The sequence below is a fragment of the Heterodontus francisci genome, chromosome 15 (assembly GCF_036365525.1).
Source record: "Heterodontus francisci isolate sHetFra1 chromosome 15, sHetFra1.hap1, whole genome shotgun sequence".
NCBI classification, from domain to species: Eukaryota; Metazoa; Chordata; class Chondrichthyes; order Heterodontiformes; family Heterodontidae; genus Heterodontus; species Heterodontus francisci.
In genome coordinates this window covers 80,937,227-80,953,896 of record NC_090385.1, presented here as the reverse complement: position 1 = coordinate 80,953,896, position 16,670 = coordinate 80,937,227, and the positions used below count along the sequence as shown (strand labels likewise).

At 42.1% G+C, this 16,670-nt stretch overlaps 1 protein-coding gene across 5 annotated transcripts in view; it reads left to right on the top strand.

Annotated features, from left to right (window-relative positions):
- The window catches only part of LOC137377743 (fibronectin type-III domain-containing protein 3A-like), a 225,332-nt gene that overhangs the window by 25,442 nt on the left and 183,220 nt on the right, over positions 1-16,670 (top strand). The window contains exon 1 of one of the 5 annotated variants that reach the window (XM_068047734.1): positions 2,731-2,864. The exons of 1 other annotated variant lie outside the window; for it this stretch is intronic. The gene's annotated coding sequence lies outside the window, so the exon portion shown is untranslated. Of the gene's footprint in view, positions 1-2,730; positions 2,865-2,929; positions 3,145-3,389; positions 3,410-16,670 lie in introns of those variants that run through there. 3 more of the 5 variants (XM_068047735.1, XM_068047737.1, XM_068047740.1) reach the window with 3 other exon arrangements.

Sequence of the window (16,670 nt, the reverse complement as noted above, 5' to 3'; positions counted from 1 at the left end):
TGTGAACCTGACACACCATGTTGATGAAGTCAAACAACTGGAAGCTTTCGCCACCATTATCATCACGTGCCGAAAGAAAGCTGATAAACATACACACAGGGTCAAGACTGACATTGGCTCTAGTGCAAATATCCTACCAATCTGAATCCTCAAAGATATGTACCAGAGTCATTGGAAATCAAAGATACAACCAAGAACTGTCGAGTTATCTGCATACAACGGGTCACTCATCCCTTGCAGTGGCATACTTACAATGCAATGCAGCCAAGGCAAGTCGGCATGGAAACCACAAACATTCTACCTAGTAGACACAAACGAACCAGCAGTGGCAGGACTACCAGTGTGTAAGGGCCTCAACATCATAACTAGCCACGAGAGCAATGTCAAGGGGAAATCTCCAAGGACCGGAACCCACTCGCAGACTCTGGCCAACATCAAAAGGTACAGTCTGGACATCCAGCAACAGCACAACGATGCCACACCTTCACTTCTGCTCTCTAGAGAACCGCCAACACCACAACGAGCCAGAACGGACAGGTATCTCCATGAGACCAAGTACTCCTTCCCTAACAAGTCCTTGACCTTAAGCCTCAAGCCTTCAGAAATGGAGGATGAGGAGAGGCGAAGGATACGCAATGTCCTGAAGAGGCAGAGGAGGAATGAGTTGAAGCATTGTTTATTGGCTCTTCGAGATGAGGTGCCGGAAATTTCCAAGAATGACCAGGCCCCAAAAGTGTAGATTTTGAGAAAAGCAACAGAGTATGTTAACAGGCTGAAGGCAAAGCAACAGAAACTGAATGCAGAGAGGGAGAACATTCGGAAAGAACAGCAACAGTTGAAACTCCCCGAGCAAGAGTTGTCAAACCACTGAGACAAAAATGGATTTTTGAGCCTCTATATTTGTAAATTTCATAATCTCTATACAACAACTACCATGGAATCTCCCTGCTCAGCATAGTGGGGAAAGTCTTCGCTTGAGTTGTTTTAAACAGGTTCCAGAAGCTGGCTGAGTGCGTCTACCCTAAGGCACAGTGCGGCTTTCGAGCAGAGAGATCCACCTTCACCAGCTACAGGAGAAATGCCGTCAACAGATGCCCCTCTACGTTGCTTTCATAGATCTCATCAAAGCCTATGACATCATCAGCAGACGTGATCTCTTCAGACTACTAGCAAAGATCAGAAGTCCACCAAAGCTGCCAAGTATCATCACCTCATTCCATGACAATATGAAAGGCACAATTTAGCATAGCGGTGCCTCATCAGACCCCTTTCCTATTCTGAGTAGTGTGAAATAGGGCTGTGTTCTCGCACCTACACTGTTTGGGATCTTCTTCTCCCTGCTGCTCTCACATGCATTCAAGTCTTCAGAAGAAGGTATTTTCCTCCACACAAGATCAGATGGCAGGTTGTTCAACCTTGCCCTTCTTAGAGAGAAGACCAAAGTACGGAAGGTCCTCATCAGGGAACCTCTTTGCTGACGATACTGCATTAACATCTCACACAGAAGAGTGTCTGCACAGGATTGCGGCTGCCTGCAATGAATTTGGCCTAACCAAGAAAGCCTCAAGAAAATGAACATCATGGGACAGAATGTCAGAACTGCTCCATCCATCAATATCAGCGACCACGCTCTGGAAGTGGTTCAACTACGTTCACCTACCTAAGCTCAACCATCACCAGTAACCTGTCTCTCGATGCAGAAATCAACAAGCGCATGGGAAAGGTGTCCGCTACTATGTCCAGACTGGCCAAGAGGGTGTGGAAAAATGGCACACTGACACGGAACACAAAAGTCTGAGTGTATCAAGCCTGTGTCCTCAGTACCTTGCTGTGCGGCAACGACGCCTGGACAATGTATGTCAGCCAAGAGCGACGTCTCAATGCATTCCATCTTCGCTGCCTCTGAAGAATCCTTGGCATCAGGTGGCAGGACTGTATCTCCAACGCAGAAGCCCTCAAGGCGGCCAACATCCCCAGCATATACACCCTACTGAGCCAGTGGCACTTGAGATGGCTTGGGCATGTGAACTGCATGGAAGGATCCCAAGGACGCATTGTACAGCGAACTCGTCACTGGTATCAGACCCACCGGCCGTCCATGTCTCCGCTTTAAAGACGTCTGCAAAGGTGACATGAAGTCCTGTGACATTGATCACAAGTCGTGGGAGTCAGTTGCCAGTGATCACCTGAGCTGGCAGACAGCCATAAAGGCGAGGCTAAAGAGTGGCCAGTCGAAGAGACTTAGCAGTTGGTAGGAAAAAAGACAGAAGCGCAAGGGGAGAGCCAACTGTGTAAACAACCTCGACAACCAATTTTATCTGCAGCGCCTGTGGAAGAGTCTGTCACTCTAGAATTGGCCTTTATAGACACTCCAGGCACTGCTTCACAAACCACAGACCACCTCTAGGCGCTTACCCATTGTCTCTCGAGACAAGGAGCCAAAGAGAATACCTATGTAAATAATTTTGATGCTATCTAATTTTATGTGTTTTTACTTTTAGCATATGAGACTGATCCTTTCCTGCAACCCCAGCAGCAATGAGCTAACTCTCGCCTGCAGGCCCAGCAGCAATGAGCTAACTCTCGCCTGCAGGCCCAGCAGCAATGAGCTGACCCTGTCCCACAGCCCCAGCAGCAATGAGCTAACACTCTCGTGCGCTGACTGGAGCTTGTGCTGCGGAAGCGGCGCGCATGCGCGGGTACATTCCACTATGGCGCTGGCTGGTGCGAGGTTGCTGAGTGCTGACGTTCTGGGCAGAGAGTGAACGGGGTGGGGGGGGGGTGGAGGAGTGCAGAGGAAAAAAAAAAGGACAGCGGATGAAGCTGCAGAGGCCCTTCAGGATTTGCTTCACTACTTCCGCGGGGTAAGTGGCCGCTGAAGGCGGGTGACCCACACTGTCGACCAGGTGGAAGGAGCTGGAAGTTTGTGAGGGGCTGGGGGCCGAGCCTGCCCCCTCTCCCCCCCCCCCCCCCTGTGTGCGCTTCCATTCAGCAGCATTGCTCTCCGGAACGTCGGGCTGCAAATGCCACGTATGCCTAACTGTCCCAGTGTCATTCGAGCGGGGGAATCGTCTGTTAAAACCCCCAGTGCACGGATACAGCCTACCTACAGGAGTGGACAGACACCCACCCTTTCACAGTACTGTACTGTCATTTATTTATTCATGTTATCTTCACCCCCACCATCTCCAAAGTGATAGATGGTTATAGTTGAAGTGCGTGTGTACCTCGCGGCAGGGCAACTTGTGTCCAGTAATTGCTTTTCTCGACAGTCTGGCTCTTTTTAATTGTTTTTTTCCTCAGCCTTAACATATCTTTATAGTTCACTGTGTTTGTCTTTCTCCCTCCCCTGCTTTGTAAACAAGCCTTGTTTATTGCGCTGTTCATTCCAGATGTTGCCGTTGTCACGGTAAGATTGCTGTTTTTTTAAGAGAAAGACGGCCTTTTAATGTATTTGAAGAGTTGAGAAATCGTAAAGATTTGGGGTAGAAAAGTGGTTTGAATGTACTAAAATGCGGCTCGTTTAGGTACTGTACTATTTGTTATACGCCACCAAGAGAAATGTTTTGGCAATCTGAAGGGGAATCTTAAACTGTTCTGAAAGGAATGAAATGTGTGTAGTAGTACCTGAATATATGGTTGTCTTTTGAGGAAAAAAACATTTTTAATAAACAGAAGTAAAGTCGAGTAAAAGGTTTGGGGGGGGGGAGGGCTACATGTTTTTGTGCTTTAAGTTTATTGGTTCTTCAGAAGTTAAAAGCTTTTTAAATTTGTTTAGATATTAAAATTACTTGTTATGTGAATAATTACTCTGTTTAATATTCCCTTTAGATTGCAAAAAATTCTTGTGTTTTAATAATGACCCCCGACCCCATTCTTATTACTATAGCTATACTAATTAGATTCAGGTGAGACAACAAGTGGTAAGCTCTTGCCATCAGAACCAAATATATTTAAAAGCAGTGATGATTAATATCTGTCTTTTGGCCTTTTTAAAAAAAGCGGTGAGTGTTGATATGTACTGCATATTAGCTGCGCAGGCACAGTAGGCCAAGTGGGCTCCTTCTGTGCTGTATCATTCTATGATCAGAGGAGTCACAGAGGCTGCCTGAGAACTAATTCTATACTTGTAGGAATATAGGCATAAACCCAGGATGATTCACAAGCAAATGCTAATTCAGCTCCAGGGATCAGGAACTCTTTCAAGTCAGTATACTTGGTGATGATGTCAGAACTCATTTAAACAAAAACATTTTGAACTCAATGATACAAAACAAAGTTTGTAGTTCTTTATAATTGGATATTTTCCTTAAGGCAATGTCCTGTAATTAAATATACTTAACTGCAACCCCCCCCCCCCCCCTGCCTGAGATTTCAGGCATATGCTATCTTTATGTACTGATGCAATTTTACATTTTAAGCAGCTGCTTAACAGTTCACCTGTAGGATATGTGCCAAATATCTAAAATAAATCCTCTTGCTATAATAACATCTACGAGCAATCCTAAGGCAGTTCACAGGTGTATGGAAGGCAGGCCTTGAGCTGGGAAAGGAGAGGTGACTGAAAATTTGCTCAGTGATGACTTTGAAGAAGTATTTTAAAGGAGGAGAGGCAGAGAGTTTTAGAGGACCTGTTTAGCGGAAAAGAATGCTATCTTATTAACTATAGATGAGCCAGCCGTGACAGTATGGAGATTGGGTCAGACGAAGATGTAACTGGTTCTCAAATTTCTAATTTCCATTTTTTGTCAATTTTGTTCCCCGCCACCTCACCCTCAGTAGCATTGACTGTTTGATTGGATGCTTTGGTTGCCTTTTAGCACCTCGCCCAGGAACATAGGAACAGTAGGCCATTCTGCCTGTTGAGCCTACTCTGCCATTCGGTTAGATCGTGGCTGATCATCTACCTCAACGCCACTTTCCTGTGTTATCCCCATATCCCTTTGATGTCATTACTATCCATATATCTAATGTTTTCTGTTTTGAACATGCTTATTGATTGAGCTTTCACATCCCTCTGGGATAGAGAATTCCAAAGATTCACCACCTTCTGAGTGAAGAAATTCTTCCTCGTCTCAGTCTTAAATGGCCTATCCCTTATTCTGAGACTATGTCCCCTAGTTCTAGACTCACCAGCCAGGGGAAACATCCTATCCACATCCACCCTGTAAGAATTTTGTAAGTTTCAATGAAATCACCTCTCTTCTAAACTCTCGAGAATATAGGCCCAGTTTCTGCAATCTCTCGTAAGACAATCCCACCATCCCAGGGATTAGTCTGGTGAACCTCCTTTGCACTTCCTCTACGGCAAGCATATTCTTCCTTAGGTGAGGAGACCAAAACTGTACACAATACTCCAGGTGTAGTCTTACCAAGGCTCTATACAATTGCAACAAAACTTCTTTACTCAAAACCCCTTGCGATGAAGGACAGCATACCATTTGCCTTAATTGCTTGCTGCACCTGCATGCTATCTTTTAGTGACTCATGAACCAGGACAAACAACCCCTCACGATTTAAGAATACTGCTTTTCTGTTTTTTTAACCGAAGTGGATAACCTCACACTTAATCACATTATGTTCCATCTGCCATTTTCTTGCTCATTCACTTAGCCTGTTCAGGTCCCCTTGAAACCTCCTTGTACCCTCCTCACAACTTACATTCCCACCTAGTTTTGTGTCATCAGCAAATCTGCAAATATTACATTCGGTCCCCACATTCAAATCATTTATTTAGATTGTGAACAGCTGTAGTCCCAGCACTGATCCTTGCGGTACCCCCACTAGTAACAGCCTGCTATCCTGAGAATGACCCGTTTGGCCTGCACCAAGGCCTCCATGGCCTTTCTTCACTTGTGTGCCTGGACACTGAATGTTAAGCTGTTTGACTACAAGGAGATACCCAGCTGAGCTCAATCCTCCCTTCCATCTATGCCATGTGTACTTTCAGTATTGAGTTCTGTACAGTGAAGAGCTGGAACCCTGGCTGATTTTCCCTTCTCTAACCTGGGCACAATGACTGTCCTGGCTCAGTAGAAACGTGGCACACATTGAGGAAGGAATCTAGGAATTTTCTGGGGGCTGTTTGGCTCAACAAATCATAGGTTTCACCCACAGTCATTTTTTCCCCCCTCACAGCCTGATAATTTGTTTTTGATTTCAACTTGGCAACACACGATGACACAAATATTGGAAAATATACATACTGACCTGGATTATGAGAGATTTGTTAAATAATGCTGCATCAATCTTGTCTGCAGGTTCTTCCAAACCTCTGTGTGCTACAGCATGAGGGTGTAGCTTGTCTACATTCATGCAGTAGTATAGCTTCAAGTGTCAGAGGGAACTTGAACACTAGTGTGTTTAGCCAATTTCACCTGGCTATAAATGCTAAAATTACTGCAACAAGTCTGTAGGCCTAACAGGATTCAGATTTGACTAAGTAGCTTAATGTCATGATGCCATTGTAAACAGGTAGCAGCTTCAGCACAACAGCTGTCGTCATCCACTACTAGATTGCAACCTGAGGGATAAAGGAACATAGATTTGAAATTTGGCCAAGTTATACCACCAAATTTTTTAAACCAAATTTATGTTGATGGAGGTGATTTCGCCAAACTTGTGCCACAACATTTGACTAAACTGTGCGTATTGCATTTCAGACTATTTCAGTTGTTGTGTTGAGATTTGACACTCAGATCTTGTGCTATCTATTAGCTTGATTTGCTGTTAATATTGTATACTGGTTCAATTTTAATCTATGTAGGTGATTGTTCTTCCTGTTTTATCAATATTGCATTTGGTTCTTAGTATAACCCTTGTCTTGCTGCAAACTCACTCTGTCACCACTCTTGAGAGGTTGTGCTCTTGTTTAGGATTTACCAGACACCTTTCTCTTGTATGTTGCATGCCTGCAAGTACTCGTTGATCTCTTGTATTGATATTCTGCTATCCTTTTTGGGACTCATCTGCCCATAACTTCTGATAGCACCTTTGGTTTCCTCCCTCTGGGGATCTTTTTGATGCTCCCAGCTCTGGACATTGTGCAGAGGTTCTGTGTTAAACTGTAACTTTTGTGTTTGTACTGATGCTACAGTTGTAGTGTAAATCAGAAACCGGAGCCTGACCTGACTCTTGAGGAAAACCAGTGTGAAACTCCCTGCAGGAGAGAAACTCTAGTTTCTTCCATTTGACACCTTGTGGAGTGTAAATCCAGTGTATTCACAAGCCAGGTGCAAAAGGTGCCTGGAGGGTGTCTTGATTCTCTTGGACACTTTTTACACCTAACTGTAATTAATTTAAATGGTTAGGTGGTGCAGCCACTCACTGTTTAAACATTTAAAATGTAGTTGCTAGGAAGGGAGCTCTGTGCATGAATAATTTAAATTTTACCAAGGCGATGCAAACAGGATACAGTGCAAATGCATCCTTATGTTTCATGCTTTCCTGGTTTGTTCTCTTGTCACCTTTCCAGTGTTCTGTTGACTATAACGGGCTAAAATTGCAAGACTCTTGATGGTGAAAGTAGAACCCAACTATGATGGAGTCTGAAAAGTATATTGTTGAAGGCAGTAGTGAGGTGGAGCCAAACACAGTTTTGATCTTGGGATTAGCTGGCTAGAAATATTATAGGGATCTGAAAATGTTATTTACATATGATGACTGTGGATGTTGCTACAGCAGCTTGGCAACAGGCACCAACATCAAAAACCGCTCAGAGCATCACTTGGCAGCTTCACGTGCAGCATAGACTCAGATACAGCACCAAAACAGGCCCACCGAGTCCGCGCTGACCATCAACCACCCATATATACTAATCCTACATTAATCCCATTTCCTTCTCCCATCCCCACCTTCCCTCAATTCTCTTACTACCTACCTACACTAGGAGCAATTTACAATGGCCAATTTACCTATCAACCTGCAAGTCTTTAGCATGTGGGAGGAAACTGGAGCACCCGGAGGAAACCCACACGGTCACAGGGAGAACTTGCAAACTCCACACAGGCAGTACCCAGAACCAAACCTGGGTCGCTGGAGCTGTGAGGCTCCGGTGCTAACCACTGTTCCGCCCTTGTGGCAGAACCTGTCTCAAGGATTGGCCTTCACAGCCATCAGCAAAGATGCACCAAGAGAAGACACCCCACCTAAATGGATTGTTTGCTGCGTGTCCATCATCTTTCGTAGATGGAAGGATGCCAACCGGACGTTTCCTGTACCCATTGTAATGTAGGAATCAATAAAGTAAAGAAACATTAGTAAAGCAAAGAATTAACATCTACAAGGAAGCTGGATCAGATGAAGTGAATGCAGGATTCTTCATGGAAATATAAAGTAAGAAAGGCTTTATTGGATTGTTTTGAGAAACTCCATAAACATGGTTGATACTTAAGGAATGGAAAATGGTAAATATTACACAGGTGCTCAAACAGGAGCATGTCATCTCAAAATTGAATTGGGGAAATGGTTCGAAGCATTGTTGCAGTGCTATTCGTGTTTCCTAAAGAGTAGGAAAGCTTAAAAAAAAAGTAGCCACCATAGATTTAGTAAAAGACGCTAAATTTGTTAAATATAACAAATTCTTGAGACTTAAGTGAATCAGAGGGGTGGGGAAGAGAGGAGAGGGTAGCCAATGCATATAGTTTAGCTAAATTTTTCAGAAGGCAATTGATAGTGAATATTAGTTATATTGCTATAGTTCCACATGTCAAACTGTAATTAAGATTAAGGCTCAAGGAATTGATAATTTAGCTTGGTTATTAAAGGTGCCTTGCAAATAGTCCATACTGTTAATTATTTGAAGGAGAGTACTTAAGTGTCATTATAAGGCTGCTGATGGCATCGGGCGACATAGCTTGATAAAAGGTAAAAGGGAGAGAAACAGCACTTGAGAGATGTGGATCAATTAAGCAGAGGAGCTGAGGAATGGCAGATTCTGATGTGGGTAAATGTAAGCTGATTGGAGCTGGAAACAATGTGCCCATAGACAAAGGTGGGGAAAGACAAGGCTTTGGGTGTGAATGATTACTCTCAGAAAGTTTCAATATACTAACAGTTGGTCACAATCTAGGATGCATCTTGAGGACATTGATTATAAGTCAAAAGTTATTATATAAATTACTACTGAGGTTAACATTTTGGCTATCTTCAGGTTTGGACATCCTACCTTAAAAAAGGATGTTAATTGGAATGTATTCAGAGATGAGCAAGCAGTTAGTATTCTAAAAATGAGGTAAGATTCACATAGCTTCATTGAAGGAAAAGAGCATGAAGAGAACATTATCCAGTCTTAAAACTTTGAGCTTTACAGATAGCATAGAAATTGGCAAGCTATTTCACTTGGTCTTTGACTGCAGAACCTGTTTAATTTAAAGGCAGATAATTGCAGGCGGGCAAGACTAGAATCCAAACTTTTATCCAAATATACTTGTATATAAGAAAACAAATGGGGTTGCTTTTTGTTAGCCATCCTTAATGCATAATTAATATGTGTACAGACATTGTGGAGAGTAAGACTCTCTAAAAGCGCCTTCATAGAGGTATTTAAATCAAAGGACCCAGATTTCCTGTGCTCCAGCAAGTCATTTGACTGGTGGAGCAGCTCCTGGAATGTGGGAAATTTGAACCCACTGTAGTTTGAAGGAGTGATACAACTGGGGACAGTCTTTCTTTGGAGCTTTGAATTTAAAATCCTTGCAATAGCTAGGGTTTAGAGAAAGTTGAACACCAGTAACTGCAGCATCCTGAGTAGTGCAGTCAGCTAGTGGATTCAGGGCTTGTCACGCCATTGTTGTCCCTAATTAGATTCTCACTTTAAAAGCTGTTTTGCAGAGTTTCTTTTGAATCACATTCAGTTTATATAGTAGCATTTTCCTCAGACTTCATTTCAAGAATCCAAACATTATAAACAAATCAATTATCATTTCAAACTGGATGCCTAGCAAACATTTAGCAATTATCAGTTCAGGCTTGGTCAATTTTCAACAATTCTTTAATAAGGCACTTGTTTTCACACTGAAACTACTGTACAAATAGCTACAATTAGGTTAACACACTTCAACCTTGCCTCAGATAGTGAAGGCAGCAGAACTGGATAGCGGCTTTTTTTTTAATAAATGAGTTTTGAAGAGTTAGCTTGTGTTCTGTTGAATTTGTTTATACAGTGGAGGTAGATATCAGGGGAGTGTTTTGACCTTGGATTGAGACAAATTGTGTATTTTATGAAGAAAATCTTAGAACTGCAAACTGGGCCAATACTTTGCCAGACCATATTAATGCTGAACTTCCAGATTCCTTAATACAGGCATATTGCACTGAACATTAGCTTTCTAACTTTGCTGTATGACTCATATTTGGAAAGTACAGCCAAATTCTGATGCAAATGGAATTTTTGTGGTAACTATTGTTGATCCTTGTTATATTCATGTATCATGATTTTTGGGGGAGGATTTTTTTGGTCTGGGGCATTATACAGAGAGTTGTTGCATTATGCATAAGTATCTGCAGTATATGACAGAGGCTTCCAGCAAAGTAGTTGATTCTGTGTTCACATTAACTCCTTCAGGCATAGGCCTGGGTAAACATCTGGTTTAGAACTGAATGCCAGAAAAGGTGTGTTTACATGACATGCATTTAAGTTGTACGTTCAGAGGATGATATGTATGTACGGCTCTCTACAGTTGCACTGCTAAATATGTTTTTTTTAATCTTAGTGGCAGAATTGCGGATTCAGGAAAAACAGACCTAAAATCCTTCCACAGTTTTAGCAATGCAAATGCATGAGAGTAGACAGGCAAGCAGCCGTCTCCACCATCTATTTTTTAAAAAAGCAGCAATGTAAAAAAGCCTAAAGGCAGGTACAGAGTGAGATGATCAAATACTTCATGGAACGTGATAGTTCCTTTGCTGTTTCAGGGCTGAACGACTTCATTGTGTTCCTGGTTTCCTTATGGTCTAAGATTTCTAATTCGAGCACAAACCATTTTTCTACAAGTCAAGTGCATAAGAAAATGTGGAATGAAAAAGTCTCGATTCTTTTGACAAATAATCATTTAGTGCAGACTCTACTCATCTTAATCTATTGAAGGAGCTGTCTAGCCACAGGCATTGTAAGCTATGGCAGCTTTCATGGGCCAAGCAGTTCAGTGAATAACCGAATGTTAACTTTCTGCTGCTCCAGATATGATTTTAAGCTGATTAAGGAATCTATTAAGAAGGCCCTGAGTTCAATCCGTGCTTTGTGTTGAGTTAACTGATTTCCGGTTGGAATGGTGGTAAGGGTGTACAGTTGGCCTCTGCCTCCTTCAGCTGTGTAGGGGAGTTCTTCCAGTGTTCCCACTCATGTTTACGAGCAGTGACTTTTGCTGAACAAAAAATGCATGTGTGCATGGTGATTGTGGGCTGGATCAGGCTCTTTTGTGATGCCTCCAACACAGTTGAATTGACAGCAAGTACTCCTGCCTTGTATTTTTCCCAGATCAGGTCTGCTAGTGTCTGGGGCTGTAGAACAGAATGATTAAATTGGGAGACATGCACTAGAATTAAATGCATTTTCTTATTTAACAGAAATGGTACTCATTAATATTCTATCTGTTATATTTTTAATTCGATCGATTCAGAACTCCTGCTTTTATTTCTGTGACCACACTTCAGTATTCTCTATTATACTGGAATGATTTACAGAGGCCTTTTGTAAAATTAATCTCACTTGGACAAGTCACACAATGGCAGTTCTGCATCAATGTTACATTTTCCATTTAGCACTGGAACTCATCGGAGCTTGGGCAGAGTGGAGGGAAATTTACTCCACACTTAACTGCTATACTTGACTTCGGAGTGCTTCCTGCGAACATGGGTCCCTGGAATAGCAAATGTTCTATCCAACACTAAAATCCTGTATCTTAAGCACAACAAATTCATAAGAGTATATGCGGTATCAATGTTTAGTTAAACGTCCCATCCTGAATTTATATTGAGGTTTTCTGTGAGTCATTTTGGATGCCAGAAGATAGGAAATTAATTAAACTGCTTGCCTGATGTACATGCTTGCTTTTAATACAGATGTATTTTGTAATGGCCACTTCTATTTCTTTGATCCTAGTTCCCTAGATCAGATTCAGACAAGATGAGTTTTTGTTTCAAAATGAAATTGGGGTGAATTACTCTCCACTTGATCATACTAAACCAGTTCCATGAGCTTGTGAATTTGCATCAAATAGGAACTTCTAGGACAATAACTTGCATTTATATTGCAACTATAACTGAAAAATTGCCTCAAGCTGCCTCACAGAGGTGCAAGAAAAAAATTGGATGCCTATCCAGGGAAAGAGATAATTTGGAAGGGTAACAAAAAGCTTGATCAAGGAGATGGGTTTCAGAAGGGTCTTAAAGGAGGAGAGGCGGATGGATTTTGGAGGAATTCCAGAGAGTGGTGTTCTGATCCTATAAAAAAATTTTCGGGAAGAATGGGGTGTGCCTTTAAGGCTGGGAAAAGGAGTTGTACAGCTTTAAGGCAACAAGCTCCAGAAGCTGACTCAAAGAATGCATTTTTGTTGCCCTGGGATATAGCCATTCGGAGACTGCGATTCAAAGGGTGCATTCTCGTTGTCTTGGATTCATCCACTCGGACTGAGCATTGAGAGATACATTTGTTACAATTTAATTTTGAACTGGCTTATAGTGCAAACAGCCTGTTCGAACAGAAGAAACAGACAGCTGCGTGTTAGCATCTGAAAGGAGTGCTCTCAGACCATTTAAACTGAAGGGAGAGAATTTAGTCTGTTTATTATTCTCTCAAAATTCTAAAAAATCAAGCCAAAACCAAGATCTCTGATAATTTAAATTGAAGGAAGGGAAATTAGACTGCGGCAATCTTTTATCCCTCAAAAATTCTAAAGCCAAATTGATTCATTAAAAAATGTTTGCAAGTTGTTAATTGTAGAAATTCATGGCTGGAGAAGGAAAGCAACAAATACCACTTCTGGATTAGACTACGGACTGTTCTACTCTTGAAGAACCTTATTTCTCATCGGACGGCTGTGAGGACTTCAAGCAACCTTGGACGGTTTCACATCCGGCAGGAGCGTAAATTTGCAAGGACTCTAATTTTTTCTATTTCAAATGTTGTTTATATCTTCGTAGTGTTTAAGAATTTAGTTTTTCGAATTAAACAGTTAATTTGTTGATTTAAAGACATCTGGTTTGATTAGCTTCATTGGGGGTTAATAGATGGTACAATTTGGCTGGGTCTTTCTTTAATTTGGAAAGTTTAAAATGATATGTTAGGCGATCTGTGGAGGGATGAGATTGAATTAACAGTGCGTTTCTCGCACCACAATCTGAATCGTATATTTTTATTGGGGGTTTTGACTGGAGAGGTCGGTCATAACAGTCGGGCCAAGGCAGCTGAAGGCATGGCAGCCAGAGTTGGGGCAAAGATAGGGGGATGTACAAGAGGCTCGAGTCAGAGGAATGGGAGTGGTAGGGCTGGAGGAGGTTACAGAGGTACAAATGGGTGAGACCATGAAGTAATTTAAACACAAGGATAAGATTTTTTAATTTGAGGCATTGGGGGTTTATCTAGGTCAGCAAGGGCAGTGGACACGCATGACTTGGTGTGTGATATGATATGAGCCGCAGAGTTTTGCATTGGGTGAAGATAATGTCAGCTTGCAAATGGAAGATGTTTATTGATATTGTTGAGAGACTGCATGTAAATGACAGACAGGAGAAAACCAAGACAGAACCTTGAGATGCACTAGTATAACTCTGTGAAGATGGAAGGAGAAACCATTGCAGGAAATGTCCTGGTTAATTGTGGCAGGTAGAGCTGGAACCATGAAAGGCTAGTAGCACAAATTCCGTGCCAAAGCAGGGCCAAAGATATTGGCCACAGAGTGTTGGGGAGGACAAGCAGGGATAATGCAGCAAAAGGACATAAAACTCCAATTTGTCAAATTTGCACTTACCCATTGGATACTTTTTTTTAAAAAAAGTTTCCGATGTGAGGTTTAAAAGAAAAAAACAGAATACATACAAAATTAATTTTAAACTATCTAAAACACAGTATAAAAAAGATTAAGTTAGAATGAAATATTTTCTTGGGTCTAATTAAACTTTTTATTTATGTTCGCATTTTCCATTCAGGGTGCAATATACTGTAAGAAACACATGAACACAGCTTATTAGCTGATGCATCTTCTAGCACAAGATCCTATATAAATAATAGAATATTATAAATCCTCTCTGGCCACAGGAGAGGTACCAGAGGACTGGAGGACAGCGAATGTGTTGCCATTCTTCAGGAAGGGTAGCAGGGATAAACCAGGTAATTACAGGCCGGTGAGTCTAACATCGGTGGTGGGAAAATATTGGAAAAAATTCTGAGGGACAGGATTAATCTCCACTTGGAGAGGCTGGGATTAATCAGGGATAGTCAGCATGCCTTTGTCAGGGGGAGATCGTGTCCAACTAACTTGATTGAATTTTTCGAGGTGGTGACTAGATGTGTAGATGTGGGTGAAGCAGTTGATGTAGTTTACATGGACTTCAGTAAGGCTTTTGATAAGGTCCTGCATAGGAGATTGGTTAAGAAATTGAGAGCCCATGGGATCCAGGGCAATTTAGCAAAGTGGCCAAAATTGGCTTAGTGGCAGGAGGCAGAGGGTAATGGCCGAGGGTTGTTTTAGCGAGTGGAAGCCTGTGACCAGTGGTGTACCGCAAGGATCGGTGCCGGGACCCTGGCTGTTTGTAGTGTATATTAATGATTTAGATGTGAATATAGGAGGCATGATAAGTAAGTTCGCAGATGACACGAAAATTGGTGGTGTCGTAAATAGTGAGGAGGAAAGCCTTAGATTACAAGACGATATAGATGGGTTGGTAAGATGGGCAGAGCAGTGGCAAATGGAATTTAATCCTGAGAAGTGTGAGGTGATCCATTTTGGGATGACGAACAAGGCAAGGGAATATACAATGGATGGTACAACCCTAGGAAGTACAGAAGGTCAGAGGGATCTTGGTATGTTTGCCCATAGATCACTGAAAGCAGCAGCACAGGTAGATAAGGTGGTTAGGAAGGCATATGGGATACTTGCCTTTATTAGCCGAGGCTCAGAATATAAGAGGAGGGAGGTTATGATGGAGCTGTATAAAACGCTCGTTCGGCCACAGCTGGAGTACTGTGTACAGTTCTGGTCATCACACTATAGGAAGGATGTGATTGCACTGGAGAGGGTTTCAGAGGAGATTCACCAGGATGTTGCCTGGGCTGGAGCATTTCAGTTATGAAGAGAGACTGAAAAGGCTGGGGTCGTTTTCCTTAGATAATAAAAACAAGAAATGCTGGAACCATTCAGCAGGTCTGGCAGCATCTGTGGAAAGAGAAGCAGAGTTAACGTTTCGGGTCAGTGACCCTTCTTCGGAACTGACAAATATTAGAAATGTTTAAGGTTATAAGGTTCCTTAGAGCAGAGAAGGCTGAGAGGGGGATATGATCAAGGTATACAAAATTGAGGGGCATTGATGGGTTAGATAGGAAGAAACTTTTTCCCTTAGTGGAGGTGTCAATAACCAGGGGGCATAGATTTAAGATAAGGGGCAGGAGGTTTTAAGGGCATTTGAAGAAAAAAAATTTCACCCTGAGGGTGGTTGGAATCTGGAACGCACTGCCTGAAGAGTAGGTAGAGGCAGGAACATTGAAGAAGTATTTAGATGAGCACTTGAAACGCCATAGCATACAAGGCTACGGGCCAAGTGCGGGAAAATGGGATTAGAATAGTTAGGTGCTTGATGGCCGGCATGGACACAATGGACCGAAGGGCCTATTTCTGTGCTGTATAACTCTGACTGTAGTGTATTTAAATTGCTATTGGTTTGGCAGGGTTCGCTGTTTTAAGTTTTTTTTGACATTACGTGCATTGTTGTGGAACCTTTTTTTCTCCTCTGTTTAAAAAGTGTGCCAACAGCTGCACCCATTTCCTAGGCAACTGGAGGAGAGAGAGGAGGTCGCATGGTGTATTGTAACTTTTGACTGTGTTAAGACTGGTTAAAACCGGTCTGATCTGGAGTCCAGCAAAGCATGCTCACTGAAGGAAGGTTCTCTGAAATACAAAAAACAAAGTGCTGGAAATACTCATGATCTCTCTCTCTCTCAGAAGAAAATCAACATTCCTACAGGTTGTGTTGTTGCCTAAGGAGGGAAAAACCACAGAAAAGAACATTTGTATTGTTGGAGGTAGCAAATTCCTTTTTTTACTTCCAAACTCTGAGGTCTTTGTCTCAGATGTGACTCTCTGTTGTCTGTTTGTGTTTGCTGGAATTTCCAGTAAAGTTCCTACTGAAAGACTACCACTTTTAAAATCCAAATAGACCTGTTGCTTTACTCCTTGTTGAAAGAACTGTGTGACGCCTGCTGCAACCGAATTGCTTTGAATGCCTAGCTTAAATACTGTTCATCGAATTTGTCTGGAGACCTTGAGTGGCATCTGGGTATTCTTTTCTGGGACATCTCACCAACGGGGAACATAAAGACTAGGATTTACAACCCAGCTACTTACTTACTTCCTAAGAAACGTCATTTTTAAACCAGTTAACCGTTGGTTTTTGAATGTATGTGTGTGTATTAGGGTGAAGAGAAATAAGTTATAAAGTCTTTTAGACATAGGCCTATC